Source organism: Arachis stenosperma, chromosome 9 (genome assembly GCF_014773155.1).
Source record: "Arachis stenosperma cultivar V10309 chromosome 9, arast.V10309.gnm1.PFL2, whole genome shotgun sequence".
NCBI lineage: Eukaryota > Viridiplantae > Streptophyta > Magnoliopsida > Fabales > Fabaceae > Arachis > Arachis stenosperma.
The window spans coordinates 19,704,136-19,729,563 of NC_080385.1; the positions used below are offsets into that span (position 1 = coordinate 19,704,136).

Genomic DNA, 25,428 nt, shown 5'->3' on the forward strand with positions numbered 1-25,428 from the left:
TCATCTTTGTCAGGTAGCAAGTAGTGCTCATTGGTGTGTCCATTGCCTTAGCATTGTCCATTCCAAATCTTTTGAGCAATTCCTTGCAATATTTGGTTTGGCTAACGAAAGTTCCTTCTTTTCCTTGTTTGATTTGAAGACCGAGGAAGAAGTTGAGTTCGCCCATCATGGACATTTCAAATTCACTTTGCATGAGGTTGGAGAAAAACTTGCAAAGTGATTCGTTAGTTGAACCAAATATTATGTCATCGACGTAAACTTGTATCAAAGAATATTTTTGTTTTCAATCAAGATAAATAAAGTTGTATCAACCTTCCCTCTTCTAAAACCCTTTTCTATTAAAAACTTGCTCAAACGTTCATACCAAGCTCTTGGAGCTTGTTAAGACCATAAAGAGCTTTCTTAAGTTTAAAAACATGATTAGGATTTTCATAATCCTCAAAACCGGGAGGTTGTTCAACATATACTTCTTCTTTAATGAAACCATTAAGAAAGGCACTCTTAACATCCATTTGATAAAGTTTGAAGTTATAAGAGGATGCAAAAGCAAGTAACATCCTAATAGCTTCTAATCTAGCTACGGGAGCATAAGTTTCGTCATAATCAATGCCTTCCTCTTGATTATAACCTTTAGCTACTAATCTAGCTTTGTTTCTAACAATTGTACCATTTTCATCGAGTTTATTTCTAAAAACCCATTTTGTTCCTACAATTGTTTGATTACTTGGTCTAGGCACCAATTCCCAAACGTCATTTCGTTTGAATTGGTGAAGCTCCTCTTGCATTGCCATAGCCCAATGTTCATCATCAATTGCGGACTCGATGGTAGATGGTTCAATTTGAGAAACAAAAGCACTATATGCAAATAAATTTCTAAAAGTGGATCGAGTTGTTACCCCTTTCGAAACACCACCAATGACGTTGTCTAGAGGATGATCCTTTGAAGTACGCCAATCCTTTGGAAGTGCATTTATTTGTGCTTGTGATGGTTCAATTTCTTTAACTTGAACACTATCCTTTGTTGAGCTTGTAGAGGCTTCATTTAAATCCTTTTTTTTGTCTTCACCATTCAAATTTAGTGAACCAAGGTTTTCTACATTTTTGTCAAAATCTTTTCTAGCACAACAATGGTTAGTTTCATCAAAAGCAACATGAATACTTTCTTCTATAGTCATGATGCGTTTATTATATACTCTAAAAGCTTTGCTAGTTAAAGAGTAGCCTAAGAAGATTCCTTCATCAGCCTTAGCATCAAATTTGCCTAAGTTATCTTTTCCATTATTTAGAATAAAGCATTTACAACCAAAGACGTGAAGGTGGGAAATATTTGGCTTTCTTCCTTTGTACAATTCGTACGGTGTTTTCTTAAGAATAGGTCGAATGATAATCCTATTCATAACATAACACGCGGTACTAACCGCATCCGCCCAAAAGTACTTAGGAATATTAGCCTCATTGAGCATAGTTCTCGCTATTTCTTCTAAATGACGATTTTTCCTTTCAACCACACCATTTTGTTGTGGTGTTCTAGGAGAGGAAAAATTATGCTCAATGCCATTTTCTTCACAAAAGGTTTCAAAGAGATTGTTTTCGAATTCTCCACCATGATCACTTCTAATAGATGATATATGCAAATTCTTTTCATTTTGAATAACTTTGGCTAATCTTTTGAATGCTCGAAATGCATCACTCTTGTTTGCTAGGAACAAGGTCCATGTAAATCGAGAGTAGTCATCAACAATAACTAAAGCATAGTAATTGCCACCAAAGCTCATAGTTTTAGAAGGACCAAATAAATCCATGTGCAAAAGTTGTAATGGCCTTGTTGTTGAAACAATGTTTTTGGATTTAAAAGATGCCTTTACTTGTTTTCCCTTTTGACATGCGTCGCAAAGGACGTCTTTTTCAAAACGTAGTTTTGGTAAGCCAATTACTAACTCTTTAGAGACCAATTTGTTAAGATGGTCCATGTTAGCATGAGCTACTCTACGATGCCATAACCAAGTTTCATCATTTTTGCTAACAAGGCATTTCACATCATTTGAGGAAACTTCATTTAGGTTAATCATGTATACATTGTCAACACGGTGCCCAATTAGCACAATTTCATTTGTGTCTTGCCTTTTTATCAAACAACATTTTGAATCAAAGGTGACTAAGTTTCCTTTGTCACAAAGTTGGCTAACACTAATGAGATTATGTTTGAGACCTTTGACAAGTATAACATTATCTATGGAAGTGGAAGGATTTTTACCAACTTTTCCAACGCCGATTACTTTGCCGGTGTTATTGTCTCCATAGATCACGTTTCCTCCGTTTGTAGGCTCTATTGCGGTGAACTTTGATTCATCGCCGGTCATGTGTTTGGAGCATCCACTATCAACATACCAATTTGTATTCTTAGCTCCAACACGTACCTTTTCTTCGCTTGCCATTAAGCAAAGATTTGCAACCTCGTTGTCATCGGAGTCGGATTCATCATCGTTCTCCCATGATATGTATGCTTTCTCCTTCTTCTTAAATTTCTTGTTTTTGTCCTCCTTTTGAAGTTTTGGACAATTGGGTTTGATGTGTCCAACTTCTCCACACTCATAGCATTTTGGTACCTTTGTTTTGCTCTTGAAGTTTTTCTTCATTGCAAACTTATTGAATCTTTTTAATAAGAGTGCAAATTCTTCATCTCCTTCTTCTTCATTATCATCACTTTCTTCTTGCAGTGATGTTGTTTTGAGGGCGAGACTTTTCTTCTTGCTTTCTTCACCTTTTTGTCTATTTAGCATAGTCATTTCATAGGTGAGAAGATTTCCTCGCAGTTGATCAAAAGTAAGTTGATCATAGAGCCTTCCTTCCACAATGGCGTTCACTTTGGAGTTCCATTTTGGTGTAAGGCTTGTAAGCACCTTGGTCACAATTTGTTTATCATTGTATTTTGTACCAAGCATGCTTAGATTGTTGAAGATCTTGGAGAGTCTTTCAAGGGCTTCTTCAATGCTCTCTTCATCTTTCATTTTGAAGTTTTCCCATTCATGAACCAACATAAATACCTTTGATTCTTTAACGTGGTCGGTTCCTTCGTAAGTGATTTGGAGTTTATCCCAAATCTCTTTAGCGGTTTCACATGTAGAGATCTTCATATAGTCATGCTCGTTAAGTGCACAATGAATGAAGTTGATGGCTTTATCATTCATTGCCACTTTCTTCCAATCATCGTCACTATATTCATCTTCTCCTTTTGGTACTTGCTTTAAGACGGAGACTCCTTCTTCTTTAGCGCTTGTTGTCTTTGTTGGAATGTGATTTCCATTCTCAATTACTTTCCAAATTCTCACATCTTGAGAACGGATCCAAATTCTCATCTTATTTTTCCAATAAGAGTAATTTGTTCCGCTAAAAAGAGGAGGTCTAGCGGTTGAGTTACCTTCGCTAGTGTTGTTGTTGTTAAAGCCTGTGCTTGCCATGATCTTTTCCCTTAAACGGTTAAGTCTTTCAAAGGGTTAAGCTCTGATGCCACTTGTAGAACCTATGCACAATTACTCAAGAGGGGGGGTGAATTGAGTAAACCAACAACAATGAATCTTTTTGCTAAAATTAAAGATAATATGCAAAAGTGTTATTGTACTAGTATTTTTCCAAGAGCTTAACTCAATTGCTAAGCATTTATAAGGAGCTTTTACTTTCCAATAGACACCAACTCAACTAAATTGATCAAGTTTTTCACCAATCGGACTTAAGCCACTCCTTAAGTACTTACGAGGCTACTTTACGATCACAATTTATTTGCTTAACGGTAAAAGACAATAATATTGAAAAGATGAGTTTGGAGAGATGCAAACGCTATTTAGAGTGGTTCGGCACAATTCTTGTCCTACGTCCACTTTCTTTCTCAATCGCAATTGAGAAGTTCCACTATTGCCAAGCTTCAAGGTGCTCGCGCAAAACCTTTTACAATCCGAGTCCTTAGTTTCTAACACCTCACGGTATATGATCACCACTCGTATACTAACCCACTCCACTTAGAGATACCTTCTCTAAGATTTGCCTTGAGTACTTAGTATACCTCTTTGGTATCCTCACCGACTATAGTGTTTGTAACTCTTGACTCAACCTTGGAGATCACACTCCAATTTACAATGTGTACAAGAAAACAATTCTCAAAGAATTGTTGAGATGAAAAGATTGCTCTCTAGAAGAGTGTGTGATTACAAGTTTTGCACTATTGAACCAACTGATATTACTCTCTCAAAATGTGTATTATATCACTTGAAAAATGTGTAGAATGTAAGAATATGAATGAGGTATTTTTCTAAATCAAAAACTTGTGAAATAAGGCTTCAATCCATCCATTTATAGATTTCCCAATCCTTAGAAACGTTGGGAAATTAATGGGATGGAGCATTTATGTCAAAACTAGCCGTTTTTTATGTTTTTGAATTATTTGCATCGATGCATAACACTTTGCATCGATGCAAATGTGTCTTTGATGCTGAAATTTGAATTTTCAGCTAGGTTGCATCGATGCAAGCATCTTTGCATCGATGCAACAAGTCGTTGCATGCTTTGCATCGATGCAGGATGAGTGTGCATCGATGCAAACCTCAAAGAATGGTTTAAAAACACTTCAAAATGCTTAGGATTGATCTCAAACTTGTTGGAGTCAATTCCTATGCTTTTGTACCTTTGAAAACAAGTTTTTAAAACCTTTTGGCTAGTATTGAATTGCAAGATGTGCATCAAACATTTTGTGAGTGTGTGTTGAGAGATTTAACAATTGGTTCTTAACAAGAAGTTACCTAAGTCCTAAGACTCTATACTTGTCTTCAAAAAAGTTGTGGACTTGAGTTTCTTGTTGTTGTTGTGTTTGCTTTCAACTCTTCATGTTTGTTCATTCAAGTTGTTTGTTGGTTTGTCTTTTTCATGTCGTTTGTTGGTTTGTCATTCATCAAAACCTACGAATATAAACTTCGCATACAAGCAACATGATTTACAAATTCTACATCAAAAGTTGCCAGTTTTTCTACAAGAATTCAGAGCATAAATAAGAAGGGAAAGAAAATTAAGAACCAATTGATGACATGTAGCAGAGAAGGAAAATAGAAATCGAACATATCTCCAACTGAGAAAACAAATCCCTCAGCTAGATTAAATTGTTCTGCAAGAATTTTTATACACATATTTGTACCACGTACAATAGAGAATAACGAGGAAGCCGAAATCAGACTAAGCAAAACATACCAATAATTTGTTGTAGCAGCCGGGGGTCATCGTGAGTTAAGTTTTATTGAAAAAGATTTGAGAAATTACATCACGAGAGAAGTCGACAAGTTTCGGAACTAGAAGATGCAAAAGAATTTGGAAAATACTTATTAAGAATGAAGGACAAGAATCAGAATTTTTTTTTTGAGTTTGAACTTGAGGTTGATTAGTCGATTAAGATTGCTTTTTGGACGGATGCAAGAAGCAGGGCTGCTTGTAAGTATTTTGGAGATGTTATTTCAATCGATACCACTTACAATACAAATAGGTAATATGCTGTTCTAGCTTATGTGTATTTAGTACCATTTTCGATGTAAAGAGTTATTCTTTCGGTGGATTAACAATTTTGTTTCTGTGTCATCGTATTCAGGTATAATCTGGTTTTTTGGTTCTTTTTCTCGGCGTAAATCACCACGGTCAGTCAACACTTCTGAGATGTACTTTGATGAAAAATGAGGATATTCAATCATTCAAATGGTTATTTGAATGTTGGCTTCGTTGCATGGAGGAAATGCTCCGAAAGGCATTCTTACTTATCAATGCAAATCGATGTAAAAGGCTATTGAGGCTTGTATACCCACAGCAATTCACCGGTGGTGTATTTAGAACCTCATGAAGATGATTCCAAGTAAATTAAATAGCTACAAGTGACACAAAGAAATCGAACACGAGATAAGTCATGTTGTTTGGAACTCTCTTACAAAAGAATTATTTGATAGGAATTGGAATGAATTTCTGATGAAGTATGGTCTTGGGGACAACATGTGGCTTTTAGGTAATGTTATTTTTTATTAGGAATAAGTGATGTTGTTAATTTCAGTATGTGTTTTGGATGTGTAGTAGAGGTGTAAATTGCATGTTTTTTGGTGTATGTTAATTCTGATTTAGGTGTTTTTGCATAGCTTTCGAAGATTGTAATTTATAGATTCCTGTTTATCTCGATCACCACCTCTGGGTCGGGATGAGAAGCACACAAAGGAACGAGAGCATGCATGCTTTTTTAACAAGTTCATTACACGGAATAGCTCACTTATCCAATTCGTCAAACAGTATGATAATTGCCTAGAAAGTAGAGAGCAGAGAGAGAGAGAATCGGATGCTGCAGATTTTCGTACCGTCATACCATGTGCAACAAAATCCTCAATAGAAGTTCATTTTCAACACGTGTTTACTCACGGGAAGTTTAAGTAAGTCCAAGCACAGTTCAGAGGAAAGGTGAATTGTATCACAAGATCAACGCACTCTACTCTAGGCTATACAAAATATGAAGTTGTAGAACAGGTTTCTAACTCAACATTCAACAAGTTTGCGGTTACATATGACAGGGTATCAGCTAAAGTTAAATGCCAGTACTTATTATTCGAGTCAAGAGGGATATTGCGCCATCACTCTCTGAGCGCATTAAGCTTTGAGAAAGTAAATAAAGTATCATCGAGATATATATTGGAACGATGGAGCAAGAATGTATAGAGGAGGCTCACTCATATCAAGAGCACTCACGACGAGCCTTTGTTGGATCCAAGAAGCAAGAGATTTGACAATTTGGTGTTTCAGTCACAAAATATCTTTGAATTTGCATCAGAATCTGAGGAGTTAACTGTGATTCTGCACTGCACTTACGATAATGCTATGGTTGAGATGCATGAATACAAAGCCAAAAGTAAGGAGAAATATTCGTTATCTCACAAAGATGCTTCCTTGGAAGATATTAATGAGCTTCAAAGCCCTCCATGCATGAGAACAAGAGGATGTCCCAAAAATAGACTAGGTTCAATGACGGAAAAATAGAATGCAAATGCTTCAAAGAAAAAGAAAATGAAAGCTCTAACCGAGGTAAAAGTGATGTTCTTTAAATAGTGGGTAATTGAGTTTTTTTTTGTTAATAGTTTTACTAATATGTGATTTTATTTTTTGCAGTTGAACCTTTTTTTTGGTGGTTCAGTGGTGCAATCAAATTCCAGCCAATATTATGGACATGTAATGAATTATCAGTTCAGAGATTTAGTAGCATATGATAATTTTTCAGGTGTAACGTGACACTATTTCAGTGTACCAATGAACATTTTTGAGTGTATTCTGCATTATCTTTTTTATATTTTCTTTTTTTTTATATATTGAGATGTTTCTGTTTGTTTAGAAATTAGTATTTTGAACTATTTGAAGGGATTTGTTTATTTTAAATATATAATACATCGACAATTCAATACTTAAGGAGGGTAGCAATTTAAACTTTTAAATTCTCATATCTCCTGGTTAAATTTTACAGAAAAATATGTATGCAAGTGTTTCTGGTGTATTTTGTTTATTTTTTTGATGTATTATAAAAGGAATTCGGCGTATTAGTCTATTTAATCTTGTTTCTCTGAATTTTTCTAAACCTGTAATTAACATCATTTGAATACAGCACAGACAACTTCATAGAAGTTTATTTTGGTAAAGAAAATTTATAAAAAGGCTGGATTAAATATTCACAAACTATAAAATTTATAAAAAGTATGTGTTCAAATAGACAATTTAGTACATAATTTTTAACATTCTACGACATTTAAACTTTTCATGGTCGATATCTTCTGAACGCAATTCACAATAAGAACTTAATAATGCCGGCTTGGACAATCTGATGGCTTCACTTTCTTGAATGGCTCTATCTCTAAGTTGATTCATTTCATCAAATAGAATCAACGAAGCATATTCAACTCTGAAATGAACCACTTCCGCCTACGATTTAAAGAAATTTCTTTTATTAAACTCCCTTAATTTAGTAAAGTAATATAGAGTTATCTATTTTTAAAGATAGTTACCTGTGTCCAATTGTCCATTCATATTTGTCCTTTTTTATATTTTGTGGTTCAGTTATCTCGAGCCATTTCTTCACATAAATGGCACAATTATAGCTAAAAACAAAAATAAATTAGCAAAATAAAATAGGACAGTAAGAAAAAATACAAAATTTCTCATAAAGAAATATTTATACTTGGTATGTTGCTCGGAAACATTAACATATGGTGCTTCAATTTCATCATTCTTTTTTCATTAGAGGTTGTCCTTTAGTAAATACCCTCATCCTTGAAATCATGTAGCCCTAAAAATAAAAAAAGTAAAATATAAGAAAGACAATATTTAATACCAAATTATACCGAAATGAACCAATAATACACCTTATTTCAAACAGAACTACACTGAATTTTTATATTGCAAAGAACAAACAGAAACCAAGGAGTTTATAGAGAAAATAGAAACAACGAACTTACAACAAATTTATTAAGTTGCACTCTTTCTTTTGAAGGAGACTTTTTGTGAAATGGGTAAAGGATATGAAATCTCTTATTTTTGACATCCGTCATCCATATCAACCAATGATCCACTAGCAAATTGGAAAAAATATCTGAAGTTTGGCCAAAGAGAATAATTTTTTAGTTTAATTGGCACCTAATAAAAGAATTGTGTTAAAAAGCTTTATAAACAAAAACTTACAAATAGATGGGATGCCAACTTTTTCTTGTCCAGATATGGGATGAACATCTTATGGTCTTAAATATCGAAGGGCTTGTTAGTTTTTGGCTGTTTGAACATTCCCTTATGATTTTCCAAAGTCATATTCTGTAGAATTTGTATAACACCGAAAGAGACAGTTAAAACACACACAATATATTATAAAAAATACACCGAAATTTGAATTTACTACACCTTACACAATATCATAGGAAGACAGTATATTTGTTCTTCAAATCTTTTAATTATTTTTTGTTTAGAAGAAGACACATTGTAGAAACAATCTAAGAAAACAAAAAATCTAAAGTTATTACATATATGGCACAATAACTCATAATAAAATCATTAATTTTTTCTAAGATTACCAGGCTTTTAATATATCTATTGACTTTTAAAGATGTAAAGTGCACTTTTGTTATTTCCAGTGGAGGTTGATGGTTGAGGATGAATATTATGTTCTACTCATTATTGCTTGTATCGTCATAGGTCTTGAGAGTTGTGGCCTAGAGATATCATTTTTCTTTAAGGTCGTCTGTTATTTTGCTCTGCCTCTCAGGAGTTTAGAACTTGTCAGCAAAGCTCATAGGCTGAACCTTTTGGCGTGGGAGACTTTTATCCTCAGCAACTTAACGCTGCCGCAACCCCTGTATTTACAACCTGCTCCACCAACTCTTTTAATTCTTCAACCAATATCAGACTCTTTTGAGTTTTTTCCTTCTCAGTTTTCGGTTGACCCTCCTGAGTTAGTGTATCTTCCAAAATTGATTTAGAAAATTCAAGGTTAAACGATGGCGCAGGAAAGTCATGCTTTACAAATGATGCTGCCTTGGCAACCATCATTATGCAGTAGTGGCAACCATCATTATGCAGTAGTGCCTTGGTGCACATTCTGGCGTTTAACGCCCAAAACTATACCCTTTTGGGCGTTAAACGCCCAACCAGGTACCCTGGCTGGCGTTTAAACGCCAGTCTGTCCTTCTTCACTGGGCGTTTTGAACGCCCAGCTTTTTCTGTGCAATTCCTCTGCTGTATGTTCTGAATCTTCAATTCCCTGTATTATTGACTTGAGAAGACACAAATTAAAAATATTTTTGGATTTTTAATAATCAAAATGCAACTAAAATCAAATAACAATGCATGCAAGACACCAAACTTAGTAGTTTGTATACTACTGACACTAATGAGAATGCATATGAGACACACAAAACACTCAAGTCAAGAGAATTTAAAGATTAGAGTAAGAAATCATCAATAACATCTTGAAGATCCTTGAGACACATGAATGAATGCATGCAATTGACACCAAACTTAAGATGAGACTCTAGACTCAAACAAGAAACATAAAATATTTTTGGTTTTTTTTATGGTTTTGTAATTTTTTTTTTTGGATTTTTTCGAAAATTAGAAAAGAAAATAAAGGTATCAAAATTCTTAATGAGAATTCCAGGAATCATGCAATGTTAGTCTAAAGCTTCAGTCTAAAGGAATTAGACATGGCTAGCCAAGCTTCAGCAGGACATTGCATTCAAGAGCTAAATTGATGATGATCAATCAGCTTTGGTGATGATAAGAACATCACCTTGAAACACTAGAATTCATTCTTAAGAACTCTGAAGAAAAATAATACCTAATCTAAGCAACAAGATGAACCGTCAGTTGTCTATACACAAACAATCCCCGGCAACGGCGCCAAAAACTTGGTGCGCGAAATTGTGATCACTACAACTTCACACAACTAACCAGCAAGTGCATTGGGTCGTCCAAGTAATACCTTACGCGAGTAAGGGTCGATCCCACGGAGATTGTTGGTATGAAGCAAGCTATGGTCACCTTGTAAATCTTAGTCAGGCAAACTCAAATGGATATGGTGATGAACAAAAATAACATAAAAGATAAAGATAGTGATACTTATGTAATTCATTGGTAGGAACTTCAGATAAGCGCATGAAGATGCCTTCCCTTCCGTCTCTCTGCTTTCCTACTGTCTTCATCCAATCCTTCTTATTCCTTTCCATGGCAAGCTCGTGTAGGGTTTCACCGTTGTCAATGGCTACCTCCCATCCTCTCAGTGAAAGTGATTGCATATGCTCTGTCACAGCATAGCGGAATTCAGCTGTCGGTTCTCGGTCAGGCCGGAATAATATCCATTGATACTTTTGCGTCTGTCACTAACGCCCCGCCTGCTAGGAGTTTGAAGCACGTCACAGTCATTCAGTCATTGAATCCTACTCAGAATACCACAGACAAGGTTTAGACCTTCCGGATTCTCTTGAATGCCGCCATCAGGTCCTGCCTATACCACGAAGATTCCGATTAAAGAATCCAAGAGATATTCACTAGAGCCTTGGTTGCTTGTAGAACAAAAGTGGTTGTCAGTCACCTTGTTCATGAGTGAGAATGATGATGAGTGTCACGGATCATCACATTCATCATGTTGAAGAACAAGTGATATCTTGGACAAAGAACAAGCGGAATTGAATAGAAGAACAATAGTAATTGCATTAATACTCGAGGTACAGCAGAGCTCCACACCTTAATCTATGGTGTGTAGAAACTCCACCGTTGAAAATACATAAGAACAAGAGTGATCATTGGTTTCGGCCCCAGAGAGGGAACCAGAAGAACCAAGATGAAAATACAATAGTAAAAAGGTCCTATATATAGAGAACTAGTAGCCTAGGGTGTACAGAGATGAGTAAATGACATAAAAATCCACTTCCGGGCCCACTTAGTGTGTGCTTGGGCTGAGCAATGAAGCATTTTTGTGTAGAGACTCTTTCTGGAGTTAAACGCCAGCTTTTATGCCAGTTTGGGCGTTTAACTCCCATTTAGGTGCCAGTTCCGGCGTTTAACGCTGGAATTTCTGAGGGTGACTTTGAACGCCGGTTTGGGCCATCAAATCTTGGGCAAAGTATGGACTATCATATATTGCTGGAAAGCCCAGGATGTCTACTTTCCAACGCCGTTGAGAGCGCGCCAATTGGGCTTCTGTAGCTCCAGAAAATCCACTTCGAGTGCAGGGAGGTCAGAATCCAACAGCATCTGCAGTCCTTTTGAGTCTCTGGATCAGATTTTTGCTCAGATCCCTCAATTTCAGCCAGAAAATACCTGAAATCACAGAAAAACACACAAACTCATAGCAAAGTCCAGAAAAGTGAATTTTAACTAAAAACTAACAAAAATATACTAAGAACTCAACTAAAACTACTAAAAACATACTAAAAACAATGCCAAAATGTATACAAATTATCCGCTCATCACAACACCAAACTTAAATTGTTGCTTGTCCTCAAGCAACTGAAAATCAAATAAGATAAAAAGAAGAGAATATACTATAGACTCCAAATTATCAATGAAACTTAGCTCCAAATTAGATGAGCGGGACTAGTAGCTTTTTGCCTCCGAACAGTTTTGGCATCTCACTTTATCCTTTGAAATTCAGAATGATTGGCTTCTTTAGGAACTCAGAATCCAGATAATGTTATTGATTCTCCTAGTTAAGTATGATGATTCTTGAACACAGCTACTTATTGAGTCTTGGCCGTGGCCCAAAGCATTCTGTCTTCCAGTATTACCACCAGATACATACATGCCACAGACACATAATTGGGTGAACCTTTTCAGATTGTGACTCAGCTTTGCTAAAGTCCCCAATTAGAGGTGTCCAGGGTTCTTAAGCACACTCTTTTTGCCTTGGATCACAACTTTATTTCTTTCTTTTTCTTTCTTTTTCTCTTTCTTTTCTTTTTTCATCTCTCTCTTTTTTTTTTGTATTCACTGCTTTTTCTTGCTTCAAGAATCATTTTTATGATTTTTCAGATCCTCAGTAGCATGTCTCCTTTTTCATCATTCTTTCAAGAGCCAACAATTTTAACATTCATGAACAACAAACTCAAAAGACATATGTACTGTTCAAGCATACATTCAGAAAACAAAAAGTATTGTCACCACATCAAACTAATTAAGCTAGTTTTAAAGATGAATTCGAAATCCTGTACTTCTTGTTCTTTTGTAATAAAAACAGTTTTCATTTAAGAAAGGTGATGGATTCATAGGACATTCATAACTTTAAGGCATAGACACTAAGACACTAATGATCATAAGACACAAACATGGATAAACATAAGCATAAATTTTCGAAAAAAACAAGAAAATAAAGAACAAGGAGATTAAAGAACGGGTCCACCTTAGTGATGGCGGCTTGTTCTTCTTTTTGAAGATCCTATGGAGTGCTTGAGCTCCTCAATGTCTCTTCCTTGTCTTTGTTGCTCCTCTCTCATTATTCTTTGATCTTCTCTAATTTCATGGAGGAGGATGGAATGTTATTGGTGCTCCACCCTTAGTTGTCCCATGTTGGAACTCAATTCTCCTAGGGAGGTGTTCAGTTGCTCCCAATAGTTTTGTGGAGGAAAGTGCATCCCTTGAGGTATCTCAGGGATTTCATGATGAGTAGGGTCTCTTGTTTGCTCCATCCTTTTCTTAGTGATGGGCTTGAGGTCATGCCTTCTCAGTTGAACCGGCTTCCCTCTTGAATCTCTCTTTCATTGAACGCCCTCTTCATAAATGTCTATGAGGACTTGGTCCAACCTTTGATCAAAGTTGACCCTTCTTCATGGCCACAACTTCATAGAAGTGGTCTTGATGCATCCTTGAGATGAATCTCTCCATCTCCCATGACTCGGAGGTAGAAGCTTTTGCCTTCCCTTTCCTCTTTCAAGAGGTTTCTCCGGCCTTGGATGCCATAAATGGTTATGGAAAAACGAAAAGCAACGCTTTTACCACACCAAACTTAAAAGGTTTGCTCGTCCTCGAGCAAAAGAAGAAAGAAGAGAGTAGAAGAAGAAGAATTGAGGAAGAAGGGAATGGCTTTGTGTTCGGCCATGTATGGGTGGGTTTGGGAGGGAAAGTGGTTTGAATTTGAAGGGTGAGGTAGGTGGGGTTTTTATGAAGGATGGATGTGAGTGGTGAAGAGGTATTGAGGTGATTGGTGAATGGGTGAAGAAGAAGAGAGAGTGGTGGGGTTGGTGGGGATCCTGTGGGGTCCACAGATCCTAAGGTGTCAAGGAAAAGTCATCCCTGCACCAAATGGCATTCAAAATCACGTTTTGAGCCATTTCTGGCGTTAAACGCCGGGCTGGTGCCCCTTTCTGGCGTTTAACGCCAGGTTTTTGCCCTTTCCTGGCGTTTAACGCCAGTCTGGTGCCCCTTTCTGGCGTTAAACGCCCAGAATGGTGCCAGACTGGGCGTTAAACACCCAACTGCTAGCCTCACTGGCGTTTAAACGCCAGTGAGTTCTTCCTCCAGGGTGTGCTATTTTTCTTCCTGTTTTTCATCCTGTTTTTACTTTTTCAATTGATTTTGTGACTTCTTATGATCATCAACCTACAAAAAAGATAAAATAACAAAAGGAAATAGTTAATTATAAAACATTGGGTTGCCTCCCAACAAGCGCTTCTTTAATGTCAGTAGCTTGACAGATGGCTCTCATGGAGCCTCACAGATACTCAGAGCAATGTTGGAACCTCCCAACACCAAACTTAGAGTTTGAATGTGGGGGTTCAACACCAAACTTAGAGTTTGGTTGTGGCCTCCCAACACCAAACTTAGAATTTGACTGTGGGGGCTCTGTTTGGCTCTGTTTTGAGAGAAGCTCTTCATGCTTCTTCTCCATGGTGACAGAGGGATATCCTTGAGCCTTAAACACCAAGGATTTTTCATTCACTTGAATGATCAGTTCACCTTTATCAACATCAATCACAGCCTTTGCTGTGGCTAGGAAGGGTCTGCCAAGGATGATGGATTCATCCATGCACTTCCCAGTCTCTAGGACTATGAAATCAGTAGGGATGTAATGGTCTTCAACTTTTACCAAAACATTCTCTACAAGTCCATGAGCTTGTTTTCTTGAGTTGTCTGCCATCTCCAATGAGATTCTTGCAGCTTGTATCTCAAAGATCCCTAGCTTCTCCATTACAGAGAGAGGCATGAGGTTCACACTTGACCCTAAGTCACACAGGGCCTTCTTGAAGGTCATGGTGCCTATGGTACAAGGTATGGAAAACTTCCCAGGATCTTGTCTCTTTTGAGGTAATTTCTGCCTAGACAAGTCATCCAGTTCTTTGGTGAGCAAGGGAGGTTCATCTTCCCAAGTCTCATTTCCAAATAACTTGTCATTTAGCTTCATGATTGCTCCAAGGTATTTAGCAACTTACTCTTCAGTGACATACTCATCCTCTTCAGAGGAAGAATACTCATCAGAGCTCATGAAAGGCAGAAGTAAGTCCAATGGAATCTCTATGGTCTCATTTTGAGCCTCAGATTCCCATGGTTCCTTATTGGGGAACTCAGAGGAGGTTGGTGCACGCCCATTGAGGTCTTCCTCAGTGGCGTCCACCTCCTCTCTTTCCTCTCCATATTCGGCCATGGTTATGGCTTTGCACTCTCCTTTTGGATTTTCTTCTGTATTACTTGGGAGAGTACTAGGAGGGAGTTCAGTAACTTTCTTGCTCAGCTGTCCCACTTGTGCCTCCAAATTCCTAATGGAGGACCTTGTTTCAGTCATGAAACTTTGAGTGGTTTTGATTAGATCAGAGACCATGGTTGCTAAGTCAGAGGGGTTCTGCTTAGAATTCTCTGTCTGTTGCTGAGAAGATGATGGAAAAGGCTTGCCATTGCTAAACCTGTTTCTTCCACCATTATTGTTGTTGAAACCTTGTTGAGGTCTCTGTTGATCCTTCCATGAGAAATTTGGATGATTTCTCCATGAAGAATTATAGGTGTTTCCATAGGGTTCTCCTAGGTAATTCACCTCTTCCATTGAAGGGTTCTCAGGATCATAAGCTTCTTCCTCAGATGAAGCATCCTTAGTACTGCCAGGTGCATTTTGCATTCCAGACAGACTTTGAGAAATCAAATTGACTTGTTGAGTCAATATCTTATTCTGAGCCAGTATGGCATTCAGAGTATCAACCTCAAGAACTCCTTTCTTCTGACTTGTCCCATTGTTCACAGGATTCCTTTCAGAAGTGTACATGAATTGGTTATTTGCAACCATTTCAATCAGCTCTTGAGCTTCTGTAGGCGTCTTCTTCAAATGAAGAGATCCTCCAGCAGAGCTATCCAAAGACATCTTGGATAGTTCAGAGAGACTATCATAGAAAATACCTATGATGTTCCATTCAGAAAGCATGTCTGAGGGACACTTTCTGATTAATTGTTTGTATCTTTCCCAAGCTTCATAGAGGGATTCTCCATCCTTCTGTCTGAAGGTTTGGACTTCCACTCTAAGCTTGCTCAATCTTTGAGGTGGAAAGAACTTTGCCAAGAAGGCATTGACTAGCTTTTCCCAAGAGTCCAGACTTTCTTTAGGTTGAGAATCCAACCATGTTCTAGCTCTGTCTCTTACAGCAAAAGGGAGCAGCATAAGTCTATAGACCTCAGGGTCTACCCCATTAGTCTTGACTGTGTCACAGATTTGCAAGAATTCAGCTAAAAACTGATGAGGATCTTCCAATGGAAGTCCATGGAACTTGCAATTCTGTTGCATTAGAGGAACTAATTGAGGCTTAAGCTCAAAGTTGTTTGCTCCAATGGCAGGGATAGAGATGCTTCTCCCATAAAAATCGGGAGTAGGTGTAGTAAAGTCACCCAGCACCTTCCTTGCATTGTTGGCATTGTTGTTGTTTTCGGCTGCCATGTGTTCTTCTTCTTTGAAGAATTCGGTCAGGTCCTCTAAAGAGAGTTGTGCTTTGGCTTCTCTTAGCTTTCTCTTCAAGGTCTTTTCAGGTTCAGGATCAGGCTCAACAAGAATGCTTTTGTCTTTGCTCCTGCTCATAAGAAAGAGAAGGGAACAAGAAATTGTGGAATCCTCTATGTCACAGTATAGAGATTCCTTGAGGTGTCAGAGGAACAGAAGAGTAGAAGACAGAAGTAGAAAATTCGAACTTATTAAAGAAGATGGAGTTCGAATTTTGCATTAAGGAATAGTGTTAGTCCATAAATAGAAGGATGTGAGAAGGAGGGAAGTAATTTTCGAAAATTAAGTAAGAAATTTTGAAAACATTTTGAAAAATATTACTTGATTTTCGAAAATAAAAGTGGGGAAGAAGTAAAGTGATTTTTGAAAAAGATTTTGAAATTAGAAATTAAAAAGATTTGATTGAAAACTATTTTGAAAAAGATGTGGTTAAGAAGATATGATTGATTTTTAAAAAAAAAATGTGATTGAGAAGATATGATTTGAAAAACATTTTAAAAGATTTGATTTTGAAAATTAATAACTTGGCTATCAAGAAAAAGATATGATCCAAACATTAAACCTTTCTCAACAGAAAAGGCAACATACTTGATTTGTTGAATCAAATCATTAATTGATAGCAAGTATCTTTGAAAAAGGAAAGAAATTGATTTTGAAAATATTTGATTGAAAAGATATGATTTGAAAAAGATTTGATTTTGAAAAACTTTTGAAAACTTGAAAAAAAAAATTGATTTGAAAACAAAATCTTCCCCCTTGTGCCATCCTGGCGTTAAACGCCCAGAATGGTGCACATTCTGGCGTTTAACGCCCAAAACTCACCCCTTTTGGGCGTTAAACGCCCAGCCAGGCACCCTGGCTGGCGTTTAAACGCCAGTCTGTCCTTCTTCACTGGGCGTTTTGAACGCCCAGCTTTTTCTGTGCAATTCCTCTGCTGTATGTTCTGAATCTTCAATTCCCTGTATTATTGACTTGAGAAGACACAAATTAAAAATATTTTTGGATTTTTAATAATCAAAATGCAACTAAAATCAAATAACAATGCATGCAAGACACCAAACTTAGCAGTTTGTATACTACTGACACTAATGAGAATGCATATGAGACACACAAAACACTCAAGTCAAGAGAATTTAAAGATTAGAGTAAGAAATCATCAATAACATCTTGAAGATCCTTGAGACACATGAATGAATGCATGCAATTGACACCAAACTTAAGATGAGACTCTAGACTCAAACAAGAAACATAAAATATTTTTGGTTTTTTTTTATGGTTTTGTAATTTTTTTTTTGGATTTTTTCGAAAATTAGAAAAGAAAATAAAGGTATCAAAATTCTTAATGAGAATTCCAGGAATCATGCAATGTTAGTCTAAAGCTTCAGTCTAAAGGAATTAGACATGGCTAGCCAAGCTTCAGCAGGACATTGCATTCAAGAGCTAAATTGATGATGATCAATCAGCTTTGGTGATGATAAGAACATCACCTTGAAACACTAGAATTCATTCTTAAGAACTCTGAAGAAAAATAATACCTAATCTAAGCAACAAGATGAACCGTCAGTTGTCCATACACAAACAATCCCCGGCAACGGCGCCAAAAACTTGGTGCGCGAAATTGTGATCACTACAACTTCACACAACTAACCAGCAAGTGCACTGGGTCGTCCAAGTAATACCTTACGCGAGTAAGGGTCGATCCCACGGAGATTGTTGGTATGAAGCAAGCTATGGTCACCTTGTAAATCTTAGTCAGGCAAACTTAAATGGATATGGTGATGAACGAAAATAACATAAAAGATAAAGATAGTGATACTTATGTAATTCATTGGTAGGAACTTCAGATAAGCGCATGAAGATGCCTTCCCTTCCGTCTCTCTGCTTTCCTACTGTCTTCATCCAATCCTTCTTATTCCTTTCCATGGCAAGCTCGTGTAGGGTTTCACCGTTGTCAATGGCTACCTCCCATCCTCTCAGTGAAAGCGATTGCATATGCTCTGTCACAGCATAGCGGAATTCAGCTGTCGGTTCTCGGTCAGGCCGGAATAATATCCATTGATACTTTTGCGTCTGTCACTAACGCCCCGCCTGCTAGGAGTTTGAAGTACGTCACAGTCATTCAGTCATTGAATCCTACTCAGAATACCACAGACAAGGTTTAGACCTTCCGGATTCTCTTGAATGCCGCCATCAGGTCCTGCCTATACCACGAAGATTCCGATTAAAGAATCCAAGAGATATTCACTAGAGCCTTGGTTGCTTGTAGAACAAAAGTGGTTGTCAGTCACCTTGTTCATGAGTGAGAATGATGATGAGTGTCACGGATCATCACATTCATCATGTTGAAGAACAAGTGATATCTTGGACAAAGAACAAGCGGAATTGAATAGAAGAACAATAGTAATTGCATTAATACTCGAGGTACAGCAGAGCTCCACACCTTAATCTATGGTGTGTAGAAACTCCACCGTTGAAAATACATAAGAACAAGAGTGATCATTGGTTTCGGCCCCAGAGAGGGAACCAGAAGAACCAAGATGAAAATACAATAGTAAAAAGGTCCTATATATAGAGAACTAGTAGCCTAGGGTGTACAGAGATGAGTAAATGACATAAAAATCTACTTCCGGGCCCACTTGGTGTGTGCTTGGGCTGAGCAATGAAGCATTTTCGTGTAGAGACTCTTTCTGGAGTTAAACGCCAGCTTTTATGCCAGTTTGGGCGTTTAACTCCCATTTAGGTGCCAGTTCCGGCGTTTAACGCTGGAATTTCTGAGGGTGACTTTGAACGCCGGTTTGGGCCATCAAATCTTGAGCAAAGTATGGACTATCATATATTGCTGGAAAGCCCAGGATGTCTACTTTCCAACGCCGTTGAGAGCGCGCCAATTGGGCTTCTGTAGCTCCAGAAAATCCACTTCGAGTGCAGGGAGGTCAGAATCCAACAGCATCTGCAGTCCTTTTGAGTCTCTGGATCAGATTTTTGCTCAGATCCCTCAATTTCAGCCAGAAAATACCTGAAATCACAGAAAAACACACAAACTCATAGCAAAGTCCAGAAAAGTGAATTTTAACTAAAAACTAACAAAAATATACTAAGAACTCAACTAAAACTACTAAAACATACTAAAAACAATGCCAAAAAGTATACAAATTATCCGCTCATCAGATGTCAACATAATATATATGTATATAGTGGAGATAATAAGTATCTAAGCAAGTACATAAAATCAAAATAAAATCGAGAGCTAAGGATCTTCGCAAATCCAGAAGTCTCCAGCATGCCTCAGCGAGGAGCCTCACGTCCTGCATCTGAAAACTACAAAATCTGCATGGGTGAGAACCGGAGGTTCTCAGTATGGTAACAGTACCCACATATCTAACATGTAATGTCCTGGGAAGGCCGAAGGCAATCCTAGAACTTCCAACAGATAATCAAAGCTTATAAACAGACTAAACCATAAATGGCAATTGACTAAAGATGTTCAGTCTAACTAACACTCCCCTTTCCAAATCCTTCAGACCCCCCAACCACCATCATTAATTTGATACCGCAAACACAATTATATCAAATAAGAAAAAGCACAAATAGAAAGCAGATACATCATTTAGACAATTAGCAAGTAATATGCAGTCAATTAGGCACCAAACAATTCACATATAATGCATGTGATGTATGCCTGTCCTAGTGGCTTATGAGTCTCATCTGTCAGTTATAAAGCCAACCCGATAAGTCTTGGTAGCTAACCATTGGACTGTCCCTCTGTCGTGCATCCCCAACTTGAGTTATTCTCAATCATAATTATCAATACATATACACAACACCCACACTGGTGTTTATTCACGGGGGCGAGCTCATCCGGAACTTTCACAGTGTCCGGCCACACTTACGACATAGGGTCAACAGAGTATCAAGTCTCCACCTTGAGCACGTGGTGGCTATCCACTACTTTCACCCAGGGAAACTTGTATCTCAGATAGTGGAAGTGCAACATTCACATTTCATTCAATAAGCATATATGTAATCATACTCGGCCATAATTCAATATTAGCTCAGCCATAATTCAGCAATAACTCAACTTTTCGGCTTATAATACAATCCATAACCAACCACAATTTATTCACAATTACAACCCTTCAGCTCATGGCATATAAAGCACTTCCACCATCATCATTAACACCCCATACGATTATCTTTAATCATAATTCATCATTAATTCTCCCCTTACTTCGTCCACAAGTTACCACATCTCCTAGCCCCTTCCCATCGCTAGGAATTCTATACGTATTTAGGACATAAAGGGTGAGAATGGAGGCTTAGAAGTCTGAAATTCGGCTTTGAAAACTCAAAATCAGCTTTCGGGTGAAAACGGGGTCACGCGTGCGCGTCGCCCATGCGTACGCGTGGAAAGAAGAAAAGTTATAGTGACGCATACGCGTCACCCATGCGCACGCATGGGAAGAAGAGAGGTGGAGTGACGCATGCGCGTCAGCCACGCGTACGCGTGGATTCGTTTTGTGCTCCTCGCCCAAAACCAGCACAATACCAGCGCAACTCTCTGGAATTTCTACTGGGCACTTGCATAAATACATCGACGCGTACGCGTCGGCTAGGTGTACGTGTGGGGAGTGAAAATTTGAAAGTGACGCGTGCGCGTTGGCCACGCGTGCACGTGAGAGTACGATCTGCCAAAAATTTTACTAAGTTAAAAAGCTGCAGAATTACAGTTTCAAACCCCAATCTTCCGACGGGCATAACTTCTTCGTTTCAAATCATTTTTCATTCACTTTTCGAATGGCATAAACATCTCGAATCCAATTTTATTTCTAAACAAGTTTGACATAAATCGAGGATCCGGAGACCAAGTTATACTCCTTCAAAGTAGACAAAAAAACCACATTTTCATACAAAATCACAAAGTTCCATTTCCAAAAGAAACCAATTTCAACCCTTTTTGAAACCAACCAAAACATACCAAAAATTAACCTCAAGCCTCCTCAACTCATATGTTAACATTTTGATCAAATTCACAATCCACTAATCCACCATTTAACCAATCTCAATCAAATAACTCAAATTCAAAGACAATATCATGTCATATGTCTTTCCTCATCCCAATTTCCATTAATACCCTTTCCATCAACCATCAATACATACAATCAATATCATCCTCACCATCAACATGGTTCCACCCACAAATCAATCTCAACCAATCATTAAGCATATATCAAAACATGCATATCTCTCATACATCATACCATCAAAACATCCAAAATCCACTAATCACATACATAACAACACAATTCATCTCAACTAATCAACAACATCAATAGTCCAAATCCTATCTTATGGGTCTCTAGCCTAAGTTTTTACACCACATTACATTTTAGATACAGGAAACTGAAACCATACCTTGGCCGATTTCCCGCTCAACCCGGAGCACTTCCAAATCACTTTTTCACAAGCTCTCAAGGCTTCAACACCTCCAAGAACAGATTTTTAGCACACACAAAGTCCTTTTCCAAGCTTTCTGTAATACCCGGTCTAACCGAAATTAATTAAATAATAAGTTAAATTGGAGCGAATATGGTTGGAAGATTTGGAAATTGGAATTTGATGATTTAAATATGATATTTGGATTCAGTGAATTTTTCCGAGTCGGAAAACATAGTTTTCTGCGTAAAAGCGTGCAGTGGAATTTTGACCAGCAGTACTGATGATCGAATTTCTTGACGGTTTAGAATTTATCAAATGAAAGCTCGTTGTAAAGTATAGTTTCCAAACCAATCAAGAATCCTTTCATGCAAAAATTTTGTTTGTCACAAGGAACAAACCCCAAATAAGAAATAACCGGAGTATTTAGACTCCGGGTCATCTCACGAAGAGTTGCAATGAAGTGGTCAATTATTGACTACGGGGATCAAAGGGGGTTTTGATTGATATGAGGCAAGAAATTAAATGGACAAGAATTTAAATGACAAGAAAAGTAAATCAAGCAAGTAATAAAGAGAGACATTCTTGGCAATGGATTGAGATCATAGGCTTTCCATCCTAGTCAGGCAATGATTAGTTCATCCTATTTAGTTAACTCAACACATCGGGAGAAAGTCAAACAAGATTAACCAATCATATCATAATAATAAACAAGAATTTATCTCATTACGTCAACTCCAACAAATAGGAAGAAAGTCTAATGAGACTAGCTAATCTCAATCCAAAAGTCCTAATCGACTTACTAATTAAACTAGCAAAAGATTAGCGTCAATGGAAACAATCTTCCATAAGTCCTAATCAACTCACTAATTAAATTAGCAAAAGATTAGTGTCAATGGAAACAATACTAGCTAACAACTCTAGATCACCAACATAAGTTGGGTTTTCATGACTCAAGATTGCCCAATCACTCTTTCCAAGCCAAGAATGCTCAAAATCTACTCTAAGGTCCAACCAAACATTTTGTCAAACACTTGGTGGGTACAAATGGAAAGTAAGGTAAATGAGCAAGAATATAAAATCTACTAACTACCAATTGCAAGAAAAGTAAATCCACAATTCAAATCAACAATAAAAGAACAACAAACATTAAATTGCATTAAAAGTAAATCAAATCCAACATGGGTTCGTGAACATAAAAGAGAGCAAAAAGGGAAATTAACACTACAAATCATGAGAATGAAGGAGTAGAAGTAAGAAATCAAAAGAAACAAGATAAAAACATGTAATTAAACCTAGATCTAAGATGGAAATTAACCTAACCTAATTCTAGAGAGAAGAGGGAGCTTCTCTCTCTAGAAAACTAACTAAAGGCTCATGTTGGCTAAAACTAATTGCTCCCCCTTGCTTGGACTTCAATTCTGCATGAAATACACTCAGAAACAAGTTGGAATTGGGCCTGTGCTGCTCAGAAATCGCCCCCAACGTTTTGCCTTTAAGTGGGCCAAGTAAGAGTATTGGCGCGCGCGGGCCATGTGCGCGTACGCGTCGATTGGCAAATCCTCATCCGCGCGGAAGTGGTATGTACGCGTGCGCGTCCTTGTGGAAAACCACTTTTGCGCGTGCGCGCCTTGTACGCGTGTGCGTCCATTGGTGTATTCCAAATCTTTGTTTCTTCATGCATTCTCCTCTTAGCATGCTTTTCTCTTCATTTCTTCCTTCCAATACCTGCCTTATGGACCTGAAATTACTTAACAAACACATCAAGGCATCGAATGGAATTAAAATGAATTAAAATTACCGATTTAAGGCCTAAAAAGCATGTTTTTACATTCAAGCACAATTCAAAGGAGAATTACGAAACCATGCTATTTCATTGAATAAATGTGGGAAAAGGTGAATAAATCCCTCAAAATAAGCACAAAATAAACCATGAAATCGGGGTTTATCAAATCTCCCCACACTTAAACTAAGCATGTCCTCATGCTAAAATCAAGAAAGAAGCAAAGGGTATCACATTTATTCAATGCAAACTACTAACTAAATGCAATCTATCTACATGAATGCAATGGCTTAGTCAAATTTAATCAATCTTCCAGGAATACACAGCAAGCACAAGGGCTAAGGCAATGGCAATTAAAGCAAACCACAATTGAATTGAATCATTGAAAGATTTTACAAACTTGCAAGAAGAGATGATCATGGGTGGAAACATGTAATTGAGCGATCGAACCTTCACCGGATGTGTATCCGCTCTAGGCGCTCAAGTGTATGGGTTGATTCACTCAATTCTCCCCTAATCATGCTTTCCAAGATTTGTTTTTCATCTAACAATTGACAATTACTTTATGCATGCATACAAATATCATGAGGACTTTTCCATAGGTTGTAATGGGGCTAGGGTCAAGGTAGGGTGTATATGGTCAAGTGAGCTTGAAATTTGAATCTTTGATTAACTTAAACTTCCCACCTAACCTATGACAACCTATACAATTCTAAACAAACCTAACTATCCATTCTTTACTTTTTCACACACTCATGCATTCTCTTTTGATTACCACACATATGCATTGACTTATTGAACCTTGACTTTGGGGCATTTTTGTCCCCTTTTTATTGCTTTTCTTTTTTCTTTTTGTTTTTTTTTCATTTTTTTTCAAACTAAAATGTATACAAGAACATCAATGCATATGGTTTACACATGATTAATACATGAGTATGTACCCAATTCCCAAAATTTTTCAACAAAAACACAAACACACTTTTATCTCTACCCAATGTTCCCAACTCTCCCAAAATCAAATGATAAACACTCTCACTAGTCTAAGCTAATCAAAGATCCAAATTAAGGGATATTTATTATTTTTTTCACTTAGGCTTGTAATGTGCTACAATTAAGAACAAATGGGTTAAGCACAGGCTCAAAATTGGCTAACAATGGAAGATAAAAAGGTAGGCTTATTTGGGCAAGTGAGCTATTTGAACAATGGCCTCAATCATATAAATGCATGTATACACAAAATAATGGACATATATAATTAAACAAATCAAAGATTACAATCATAGGAAGAGAGTAATATACACAAGAATGAAAATAAGTGGTTATATATGATGTAACCACACAATTAGGCTCAAATCTCACATGCTTGTGTTCTTAGCTCAAAAATCATGTTCCACAAGGTATATACTTCAAGCAAGTTCTAAGAAATTTTTTTTTTTCAATTGGGGTGCCCTATAGATAAAATCCTTGGAAAATATCATGATTTTGACTAAGCTCAATATATACATATGCAAATTAAGAAAATGCAACTAAAAATCCTAAAATGAAATGCAAAAGTGTTGGGATTAGAAACTTGTTACCCAAAAGACGCCGAGTGGTCGGACAACCTCCCCACACTTAAAAGTTTGCACCGTTCTCGGTGCATCCAAAGATGAGCAAGGGGGTACGGCAACTCTCCTAGTTGCTACCTTCAGCTGGTAGGTCAACCGGTTGC

The 25,428-nt window shown here is 37.3% G+C and overlaps 1 non-coding gene across 1 annotated transcript; it reads left to right on the forward strand.

Annotated features, from left to right (window-relative positions):
- Positions 1–15,928: 15,928 nt before the first annotated feature.
- Positions 15,929–16,036, forward strand: LOC130953431 (small nucleolar RNA R71). The gene has a single exon (XR_009075601.1). It is a non-coding gene; the product is annotated as a small nucleolar RNA R71 (small nucleolar RNA).
- Positions 16,037–25,428: the final 9,392 nt, after the last annotated feature.